The sequence below is a fragment of the Hylobates moloch genome, unplaced genomic scaffold (genome assembly GCF_009828535.3).
Source record: "Hylobates moloch isolate HMO894 unplaced genomic scaffold, HMol_V3 SCAFFOLD_14, whole genome shotgun sequence".
Lineage (NCBI taxonomy): Eukaryota > Metazoa > Chordata > Mammalia > Primates > Hylobatidae > Hylobates > Hylobates moloch.
In genome coordinates this window covers 31,475,916-31,487,002 of record NW_026652289.1, presented here as the reverse complement: position 1 = coordinate 31,487,002, position 11,087 = coordinate 31,475,916, and positions in this window count along the sequence as shown.

The following is an 11,087-nucleotide window of genomic DNA, read 5'->3' as shown; positions in this document are numbered from 1 at the left end:
TGAAGGATGGGGTAGCCTCACCCTGGGTGTTTACACCTGCATCCTTGCTGCTTCCGGGTCCCTGGGACACAGCCTGTGGTCTGCACTGCTTGGGTAGTCCGTGGAACGTTTTGCTCACAATGTTCATAAGAAGTAATACAAAATAGTATCCTCCCACAAGGGTAGGGCAGGGAGAACTGGGAGAACAAGAGGCTATTGGCACCTGCCAGGTGGAAAGCAGGTGGACAACTCAACAGAGGGTCTGTCTGTTGGCACCGAGTGGTGGCGAACTGGTTATGTAAAGGAGAAACAAAAAGGATGCTAAGTCTCTTGAATGAAACTGGGCCCCATCACAGGACTCTCTCATAAGCCCAGCACAGCTCACCAGGGCCTCTCTTGACCAGAGGCTTCTGCAGAATTCCATCAGAATGGAGGCTCACACCTGCCAGTTGGCTCTATCGCTAAAGGTCATAATAATGGAACTTATCTTATACCTGATATTTTTTAGGTCTTCTGAATCACATTTTACAAAAACAACTTGGCAATTTTGATTCAAAATTCAGATGCTTCATTTTTCCTGTAATTTTCCTGCACACACACACACAGCCATCAAACTACTACACACACACACACACACGCACACTGCTATCAAACTAATACTTCATATCCACTGTAAGCTTATCTTTAATTTTGGGGCTGGAAGTACTAATGAGGAAGGGACTGTTCCCACCCTCTGGCGAGACCACTATTCTGGAAACTGATGACAAATGCATGACAGATGCCGAATATCCTCCTGTCTTGATTGCCTAAAAAATTGCTTTTCACTATCAGCACGTTTTCATATCTGGTTTTCAGAACATAAATGTATTCACAATTCAACATTTTAGTTTATTCATTTAAAGCATTAAAAAATGTTTCTCAGAGTATGCATGGTCGAGAAGGGCATAGCATTAAAGCAAAAATCATCCACTCCATTCCCTTGTCCTACCCATACTCCCATAGTCGCAGAGGCCACCACCTTTCAGCATTTCTGCATTTTGTTTTCCTAGTGGCTAGCATCCTCATTCTACACGGCATCCTCACATCGCTATGTTGATATTCAACTCAGGCTCTGTCTATTGACTCCTTGCCGTGAAACACAAGGCTTTAGCTGACTTACACTACACCCTCCCCTAAATTTTCACAGTTACACTGTTATTTTTAGTTTTCTGTTGTTTGCCTCTCTAACTTGCAATCTCTTATCTATCATTTCTTGTTCTATTGTTTTCAGATAATAGATCAGTTTCTCTTAGCCATACCTTAACTTTTATACTGTCAGAGTTGATCATTTGATGTACTGTCTTATAAACATAAGGCTTTCATGCTTTGTCCACCGGTTGATTCTAAAAATAAAAAAAAAAACACTGTGTACATAATTATGACTTTGCAAATATTGTTCCTTCAAAGTCAATCAGTATGTTAGGATTTTATTTATTTTTCTCTAGGTCCAGTATCATTAACCATAAGTGACATGAAAGCTTAATTATTAAATTCATGTCACATCTTTATTTCCTTTATATTTAGACACTGACATAAATCTCCTAAATAGCTTTTTGTTTTCCTTGGGATTTTAAGTTGCAGTACTTGTGCCTTTGTCAGATCCTGAGAATTACCAAACCTCTGAATCATACTGTTTCTTGAAGCTTTTTGCTGGACTGTATTTTGCAGTCACAGAAGGAACGGGCGCTCTGGAGGCAAATTCTCTGGGTGCTCACTTGTAAAACTAAAACTCTTGGTCACATGTTAACGATTTTCCAGGTATAGAATTCTGGGTTTTAAATCGTATTTCCCAGAATTTTTTTCTTCTTAGTATTCAATGTTCCTGACAAGATGTCTGAGGCCAGTATTATTTTTGTTCTTTTGAGAATGAATTTTCTTGTTTCCTGGAAGCTTTTAGGAATTTCTCTTTATGTTCAACGTTCTAAAATATCTTGAGTCTGTGTCAGGGCATAAGTCTTTTGTTCTTTATTCTACTTGGAACTTGGAGGGTCGTTTAGTCTAGAGATAATTATCTTTCTTCATTTCTGGAAAACTTTGTTCTATCATGTCTCTATTCTTTTTGGTTTTAATAAAGTGTACATTTATATAATTTAAAAAATTAAACAGTTCTATAAATCTGCAGGTGATATTAGCAGCTCTCCTCCCACTCCCTGGAAGCCATGACTTTCAGTGCTTTTAGTTTTCTTGTATTTGCCTCCAAATTTCTAAATAGCAGGTTTAAATTCCTGTTTATTAATATTTTTAGTTTTAAATATAATATGTTTACTTCAGGCAATGGACAATAAGGGTTTAGCTTTCTACTCTACTCCCATACCCTTAAATATATTTCTTTTCCATCCCATTCCTCTAATAGAATGGCACAATTTTAGGGCAAATCAATATTTAGCATTTATTTTATTATGCCCATGGAAATACTATTTGAGGCTGTATCTGTATGCATTCTAATTTCCTTTATTTTCTTATATAGTTTTTGTTTTCACTGGAGTCAACCTTTATCCCATTTGTTTGGTTTCACTACGTACCTATCACAAATCCGTCTCCAAATTCCTCAATAGAAAGAAGTCTCCTTCCTGAGAAAAAAAAAAAAAGCAGGAACAATTTTTAAAAGTTGAGACGTTGCATTCGGAAAACGCCCAGTAGTCTTTATTCTAGCCCAAGAGCACGTTACTACTTTGGCTGAGGATATAGAATTCTAATCTGGAATCATTTTCAGTAAGAATGTTGAAGGCCTTGCTCTATTATCATTTGGCGTTCACCATTGCTGTAGAGAAGCCTAACGCAGAACTAATTCTAGGCCTTTGTATGCGACTTGTTCTTTCTTTCAAAGAGCATTAGTACCTTCTCTTTGTTCCCAATGTTTTGAAACTTCGTGTGAATGTGTTTTGTGTGGCTTTGTTTTCATTCATTGTACTGAGCACTTGGTGAACCTCTCAGCCTAGAAATTGATGTCCTTGGGATCCAGGAAATTTTTCTTGAATTGTTTCTTTGGTGAATTGCTCCCTTCCATTTTTTTTCTCTGTTTTTGAAAGCCCTATTATTTAAGATGTATTTCCTGTTTAGTCTAATTTTCTGGCTTTTTAGCTTATATTTTCCATTTATTTGTTGTAATCATTTTTGTTACTCGGAAATTTCCTCAATTTTCTAGGTTTCTACTAAATTTTTCATTTCTGCTTTTGGATTTTAAAATTCCAAAATCATTTTTGTTTTCTAAATGTCCCTCTCTACAACAATACTCCCCTTTTCAGCCTCACTGAAGTATACTAATGTTACTCCCCACATTTAAAGTGTACACTTTGCTAAGTTTTGACATATTATATATGTGTATATTTATATATTCCCATAAAACCATCCCTATAATCACTGTAAGCATATTCATCATCCCCGTAAGTTTTCTTATGTGTTTTCATAATCTCTCTCACATCTTCTTCCCCACCCCATCCTCCATCATCCTATCCTCAAATAACCACTGATTTGCTTTCTTTCATTGTAGATTAGTTTGCATTTTCTAGACTTTATATAAATGGAATCATACATTATATACTCTTTATTATTTGACTTCTTTCACTCTGCCTAATAAGTTTGAAATTATCCATGCTCTATATATCAACATTTCATTCCTTTTTATTCCTACATGATATTTTATTGTATATTGTGTATACCACAATTTGTTTAATCCATTCACTTGTTGATTGACACTTGAATTGTTTCCAGTTTTAGACTACTACTCATAAAGCTGCCACGAACGTTTGTTCACAAGAGCTTGTGTGGACATATGTTTTCATTTCTCTTGGGTAAATACCAAGAGTACAATGGTTATAGCATATGATAGGTATGTGTTTAACTTTTTAAGAAATTGCCTATATTAATTATCTAATGCTACATAAGGAATTATCCCCAAAACTCCCCAGCTTAAAATAACACACATGCATTATCTCAGAATTTCTGTGGGTCAGGAATCCAGGCATAGTTTGGCTGAGTACCGTCAAGGCGTGAGGCAGCCCTGAGGTTTGATCTGGAGACTCAGCTGAGCAGAGATCTACTTTCAAAGTCACTCACGTGGCTGTTGGCAGGATTGAGTTCCTTGAGGACTGTTGGGCTGAGAGCCTCAGTTCTTTCTGTGTTGGCTGGAGACATCCCTCAGTTCCTTCCCACGTAGGCCTCTCCAATACAGTGACTTGCTACCTGAAAGCTAGGAAGAGAGAGTGTGTTAACAATATAGAAGTCACAATCTTTTGTAACCTAGACACGGAAGTGCCATCCCTTCAATGTTGTTGTGTTATATTGGTTAGGAGAAAGTTACTCAAGGAGAGTGGTTACACAAAGCCATGAATACTAGGCACTGGGGTCACTGGGAGTCAAGTCAGAAGACACCTCCCACACTGCCAACAGTTCCCCAAAGTGGTTGCATCATTTTACACTCCCACCAGAAGCTTTTGAGATTTCCAGTTGCTCTTACCCTCACTGACATTTTGAGTCATCAGACTATTTAATTTTAATCATTCTAAAAAGTGTGTAGTGGTATCTAATAGGGATTTTAACTTGCATTTCCCTAATGACCAATGATATTGAACATATTTTTATGTGCTTATTTTCTATCTGTATGTTTTCTTTCTTTCTTTTTCTTTTTTTTTTTCTATAACCTCTGCGTCCTGGATTCAAGCAATTCTCACGCCTCAGTCCCCCCAAGTAGCTGAGACTACAGGCATGCACCACCACACCTGGCTAATTTTTATATTTTTAGTAGTAGAGGTGGGGTTTTGCCATGTTGGCCAGGCTGGCTCAAACTCCTGGGCTCAAGTGATCTGCCTACCTCTGCTTCCCAAAGTGTTGGGATTGCAGGTGTGAGCCATAGCGCCTGGCCTGAATATTTTCTTTGGTGGTCTGTTTAAAGCCTTTGCCCATTAAAAAAAAAAAAAAAAAAAATATATATATATATGTATATATATGGGTGGGCCGGGCACAGTGGCTCAGGCCTGTAATCTCAGCACTTTGGAAGGTCAAGATGGGAGGATCGTTTGGGCCCAGGAGTTGGAGACACAGCCTGAGCAACAGAGTCAGACCCCATCTCTACTAAAAATAAAAAATTAGCCAGGTGTCATGGTACATGCCTGTGGTCCCAGCTACTCCAGAGGCTGAGGTGGGAGGATCCCTTGGGCCTGAGAGGTTGAGGCTGCAATGAGCTGAGATTGCACTACTGCACCCCAGCCTGAGTGACAGAGCAAGACCCAGTCTCAAATAAATAAATAAATAAATGAATAAATAAATAAATAAATAAAATGGGTGGGTTGATTATTGTCACATTTTGAAACTGCTTTATATATTCTGGATCCAAGCCTTTATCAGATATGAATTTGCAAACCAAGTCTGTGCCTTGTCTATTCTTTCAACAACATCTTTTGAAGAAAAGTTCTTTTCTTCAAAAAAAACAAAAACCAGAAAAGTTTAAAAGTTTTAACATTAACGCAGTGCAAACTATCAGTTTTTTTCTTGTCTGAATTGTGCTTTCAATGCCATAGCTGAGAAATCTTTGCCTGACTCAAGCTCACGAAAATTTTCTGTTTTCTTCATCTAGAAGATTTGTGGTTTTATATTTAGATCTATGATCCAATATGAACCAACAATCAAGGTTCATTATTTTTTCACATGTATATATCCACTGTTTTCTATGACGTTTGTTGAAAAAACTATCTTTTTCCCTTTGAATAGCCTTGGCACCTTTGTCAAAAATCAGTTGCCCTTATAGGCATGAATTTATGTCTGGACTCTACTCTCTGCCATTAATCTGCTTGTTTGTCTTCATGCCAGGAACCAAATTGCTTAATTACTGGAGCTATATAGTAGTTTTAAAATTGGGTAGGGAAAGTCCTCACATTTGTTCTTTTTTTCCAAAATATGTTTGGCTATACGAGGTCCTTTGCACTTCCATACAAATTTCAGAAATAGCTTATCAATTTCTACAAAACAGTCTGCTGAGATTTTGATTATTTTGATGCTAAATGTATATATCAGCTTGGGGAGAAGTATCATCTTAATAATATTGAGTCTTCTGATTCATGAACGTGGCATGTCTCTCCATCGATTTAGATCTTCTTTAATTTCTTTCTGCAATGTTTTATTGCTTCTAGTGGAAAGGTCTTATGCACCTTTGGTTAGATTTTCCCCTAAGTATTTTGTATTTCTCATGCTATTGTAAATGCTATTATTTTTAAAAATTTCAATATTTAATTATTAATTGCTAATGTATAGAAACGCATTTGAGTTTCTGCTGTGTGCTAATCTTATATCTTACAACCTTGCTGTACTTACTTCTTAGTTCTAGGAGTTTATTTTGTAGGTTCTATCAGGATTTTCTACATAGATGATCATGTCTGCAAATGAAGACAGTTTTTCTTCTTTATTTCCATTTGGATACAACGTTTCTTCCGTTTTCCCATCTATCTTTTTCTTGCTTTATTTAATGGTCTAGAACTTTCAGGACAAGGCTGAATAGAAGCACAGAAGCAGACATCCTAGTGTGCTTCTCATCTTAGAAGAAAAGCATTCAGGTTTTTTTTTTTTTCATTCAAAAGATCATTTTCATTAGAGGTACGAAGTCATAATCATAAAAGAAGTCTTGTGAGGGGGTGAATTTATTTGATACAACACAATGTACTGAAACATGGTGGCTGCTTTTCCTTTTTTAAAAAAATAGACTCATTTTTTAGGAAGTTTTTGGTTCACGGACAAAATTGAGCAGAAAATATAGAGACTACCCATATACCTGCCCCCACACCACACACAGTCTCCTCCATTATCAACAGCCCCCACCAGAGTGGTACATTTGTCACAATCCATGAACCTACATTGACACATCATTATCACCGGAAGTCCATAGTTTACATTAGGATTCACCCCTGTACATTCTGTGGGCTTAGAGATGTGTATGATGACATGTATCTATCATTATAAAATCATACAGAGTAGCTTCAGCATCCTAAAAATCCTCTTTTCTCATATTCGTCTCTCTCTCCCCAAACTGCTGGCAACCACTGATCTTTTTTACAGTCTCCGTAGTTTTGCTTTTTCCAGAATGTCATATATTTAGAATCATACAGTATGTAGCTTTTCCAGATTGTCTTCTTTCACTTGGTAATATGCATCTAAGTTTCCTTTGGTCAGGCGTGGTGGCTTGCATCTGTAATCCCAGCTACTCAGGAGGTTGAGGCAGGAGAGTCACATGAGACCAGGAGCTTGAGACCAGGCCAGGCAACATAGCAAGACCCCATTTCTAAATAAATAAATAAATAAAAATTAGCTGGGCATGGTGGCCCGTGTCTGTAGTTGCAACTACTCAGGAGGCCGAGGTGGGAGGATTGATTGAGCTTAGGAATTCAAGGCTGCAAAAAGCCATGATTGCACCACTGCACTCCAGTGGGGTGACAGAGTGAGACGCTGTCAAAAAAAAAAAAAAAAAAAAAAAAAAAAGAGGTTCTCATAGCTTGATAACTCATTTTTTTTAGTGCTGAATAATATTCCATTGTATAATGTACCACAGTTTATTTGTCCATTCACCTACTGAGGACATCTTGGTTGCTTCTAACTTGGGAATTATGAATAAAGCCGCTATGAATGTGTGCACAGGTTTTTGTATCAGCATAAGTATTTTCACCTCATTTGAGTACCTACCAAGAAGTGAAATTGCTGAACTGTATGGTAAGAATGTGGTTAGTTTGTAAGAAGCTGCCAAATTACCTTCCAAAATGGCTGTACCATTTTGCATTTCCACCAGCAGTGAGCGAGCCCCTCTTGCTCTGCATCCTCTGCAGTGCTTGGTGACATCATCACCCTGGATCAGTGCCACTCTTCTAGGTGTGCAGTGCTATCTTCTTCTTGTTTCGAATAGTCTGTTTTCACCATGAAGTATGACGTTCTAGTTTGCTGAGAGTTTTTATCTGGAATTAAAGTCGGATTGTGTTAAATACTTTTCCTACGTCTATGGAGGTGGTCAAGTGATTTTTCTTTTGTAGTTTGCTAATATGATTAATTCTTTTTCTTATTCTTTTTTTTTTTTTTCTTTGAGACAGGGTCTCACTCTGTCTCCCAGACTGGAGTGCAGTGTTGTGATCATGGCTCACTGCAGCCTTGACCTCCCAGGTTCAAGAAATCATTTCACCTCAGCCTCCTGAGTAGCTGGGACTACAGGCACATGCCTCCACACCCAGTCAATTTTTTTTTTTTTTAATTTTTGGTAGAGACGAGGTGTCGCTATGTTGTCAAGGCTGGCCTCAAACTCCTAGGCTCAAGTGATCCTACCACCTCAGCCTCCCAAAGTGCTGGAATTACAGGCTTGAGCCACTGTCCCTGGCCACATCAATTGATTTTCAAATGTTAAACCAACCTTGCATTTCTGTGTTAAACCCTACTTGGTAATGAAGTATTTTCACTCTATTTCTTGTTAGATTCAACTTGTTAAGTTTCATTAAGAAATTTTGCATCTATGCTCATGACAGATATTTGCTTGTGGTTTAATTTTCTTGTCTTTTTCTGATTTTGGTATCAGGGTAATGCTGGCTCCATAGAATGAGTTAGTATTCTGTCCTCTTTGATTTCCTGAAAGACTTTGTGTGAGCTGGTATTATTTATTCCCTAAAATGTATGGTAGGATTCACTAGGAAAGTCATGTGGAGCTGGAGTTTTCTTTCGGGAAAGGTTTTTACTTGCAAATTTTATTTTTTAATAGATATAGGCCTATTCAGATTATTTATTTTTTTATTGTGATAAGATATTCTTAACATAAAATTACCATTTTAAGTGTATAATTCAGTGACATTAAGTACATTCACAATGTTCTGTAACCGTTACCACTATTCCCAGAACTTAAAAAAATTATTCCAAACAGAAATTCTGTATTCATTAAACAATATCTTCCTCCTCCCCTAGTGACCTCTGTTCCTCTGTATAAATTTGGCTATTCTAGGTACCTCATATAATTGGAACCATACAATATTTGTCGTTTTGTGTCTGGCTTACTTAGCATAAAGTTTTCAAGGTTTATCCACATTGTGGCATGTATCCAAACTTTATTCCTTTTTATGGCTCTTGATTTCTTTTTGGGTGAGCTTTGATAGCTTGTGTCATTCAAGAAATCTGTCTAAGTTGTTGAATGTATTGGCATAATGTTATCTATAATATTTTCTTATTTTCCTTTTAATATCTGTAGAATTTGTAGTGATATCACATCTCTCATTCTTGTTGATAGTTTGTATCTTCTTTTTTCTGATTTTTCTGTCAAGAAGCTTATGAATTTTGTTGATTTTGTGAAATAGTAAACTTTTGGTTTCCTTGATTTTTATATTGTATTTCTGTTTTCTATTTTATTTATTTATACTCTTACCTTTATTGTTTCCTTTCTTCTGCTTTATTTAAGTTTAATAGTTTAATTTGCTCTTATGTTTTCCTATTTCTTATGTTAGAAACTGAAGTTATATATATAAAACCTTTCTTTTTTTCTAATATAAGCCTGTAGGACTATATATTTTCCTCTGCATACTGCTTTAGCTGCATCCCACACATTTTGGTAGGCTGAATTTTCATTTTGATTTAGTTCTCTTTTGATTTCTTCCTGATCCGTGAATTATTTTTAAATGTATTAGTTAAATTCCAAATATTTTGGGGGATATTCCAGATACTTTTGCAATACTAACCTTTAATTTACTTCCACTGTGGCCAGAGAACACTTTTTTAATTTCAATTTTTAATTGACAGATTATAGTTGTATATATTTATGGGAGAAAAAGTGGTGCTATTATCTTTTAATACAATGTGAAAAGATTAAATCAAGCTAGTTAACATATCCATCAAGTCAAATATTTGACGTTTTTGTGATAAAAACATTAGAAATTTACTTTCTTATTGATATTAAAATGTACAGGACTTAATTATGGGCTATGTTTCCTATGCTGTACAATTGTTTGTATACACACAAATCAAATGTATTTCTCCTGTCTAACTGAGGCTTTGTACCCTTTGACTATTATCTTCCTATTGCCCCCATATCCCAGGCTCTGATAACTACCATCCTACTACCGTCTATAGTTCAATTGTTTTTGGATTCTGCACATAAGTAAGCACACGTGACATTTGTCTTTCTGTGTTTGGCTTACTTCACTTAGCATAATATTTTCTGATTCTATCTCTGTTATTTCAAATGACAGAATTTCTTCCTTTTTAAAGGTTGAATAGCATTCCATTGTGTGTATCTACCACATTTTTAAAAATCCATTCACCTCTTGATGGACACTTAGGTTCATTCCATAACTTGGCTATTGTGAATAGTGCTGCAATGAGCCTAGGAGTGCAGACATGTCTTCAACATACTGATTTCAAATCTTTCAGGTAAATACCCAGAAGTAGGATTGCTAAATCATATGTTAACTCTATTTTTAGTTTTTTGAGGCACCTCTGAACTGTTTTACATAATTACTGTATAACTTACATTCCCACCAACATGTACAAGGGTTCCCTTTTCTCCATGTCCTTGCCAACACTTTTTTGTCTTTTTTTTTTTGAGATGGAGTCTTGCTCTGTCACCTAGGCTGGAGTGCAGTGGCATGATCTCGGCTCACTGTAACCTGCACCTCCTGGATTCAAGTGATTCTCCTGCCTCAGCCTCCCATGTAGCTGGGACTACAGGCATGTGCCACCACGCCCGGCTAATTTTTTGTATTTTTAGTAGAGGCGGGGTTTCACTGTGTTAGCCAGGATGGTCTCGATCTTCTGACCTTGTGATCCGCCTGCCTTGACTTCCCAAAGTGCTGGGATTGCAGGTATGAGCCATCATGCCCAGCCTTTTTTGTCTTTTTGATAATAGCCATTCTAACAGGTATGAGGTAATAGTTCATAAAGCTGTATACCTAATTTATTAAGAGTTTTTATCACGAAATTACACTGAGTTCTTTTAATGCTTTTTCTGCATCTAGTGAGATGATCATATGATTTTTGTCCTTTATTTTGTTAATATGGTGTATAACATTTATTGATTTGCATATGTTGAACCATCCTTGCATTCCAGAAATAAATTCTACTTGATT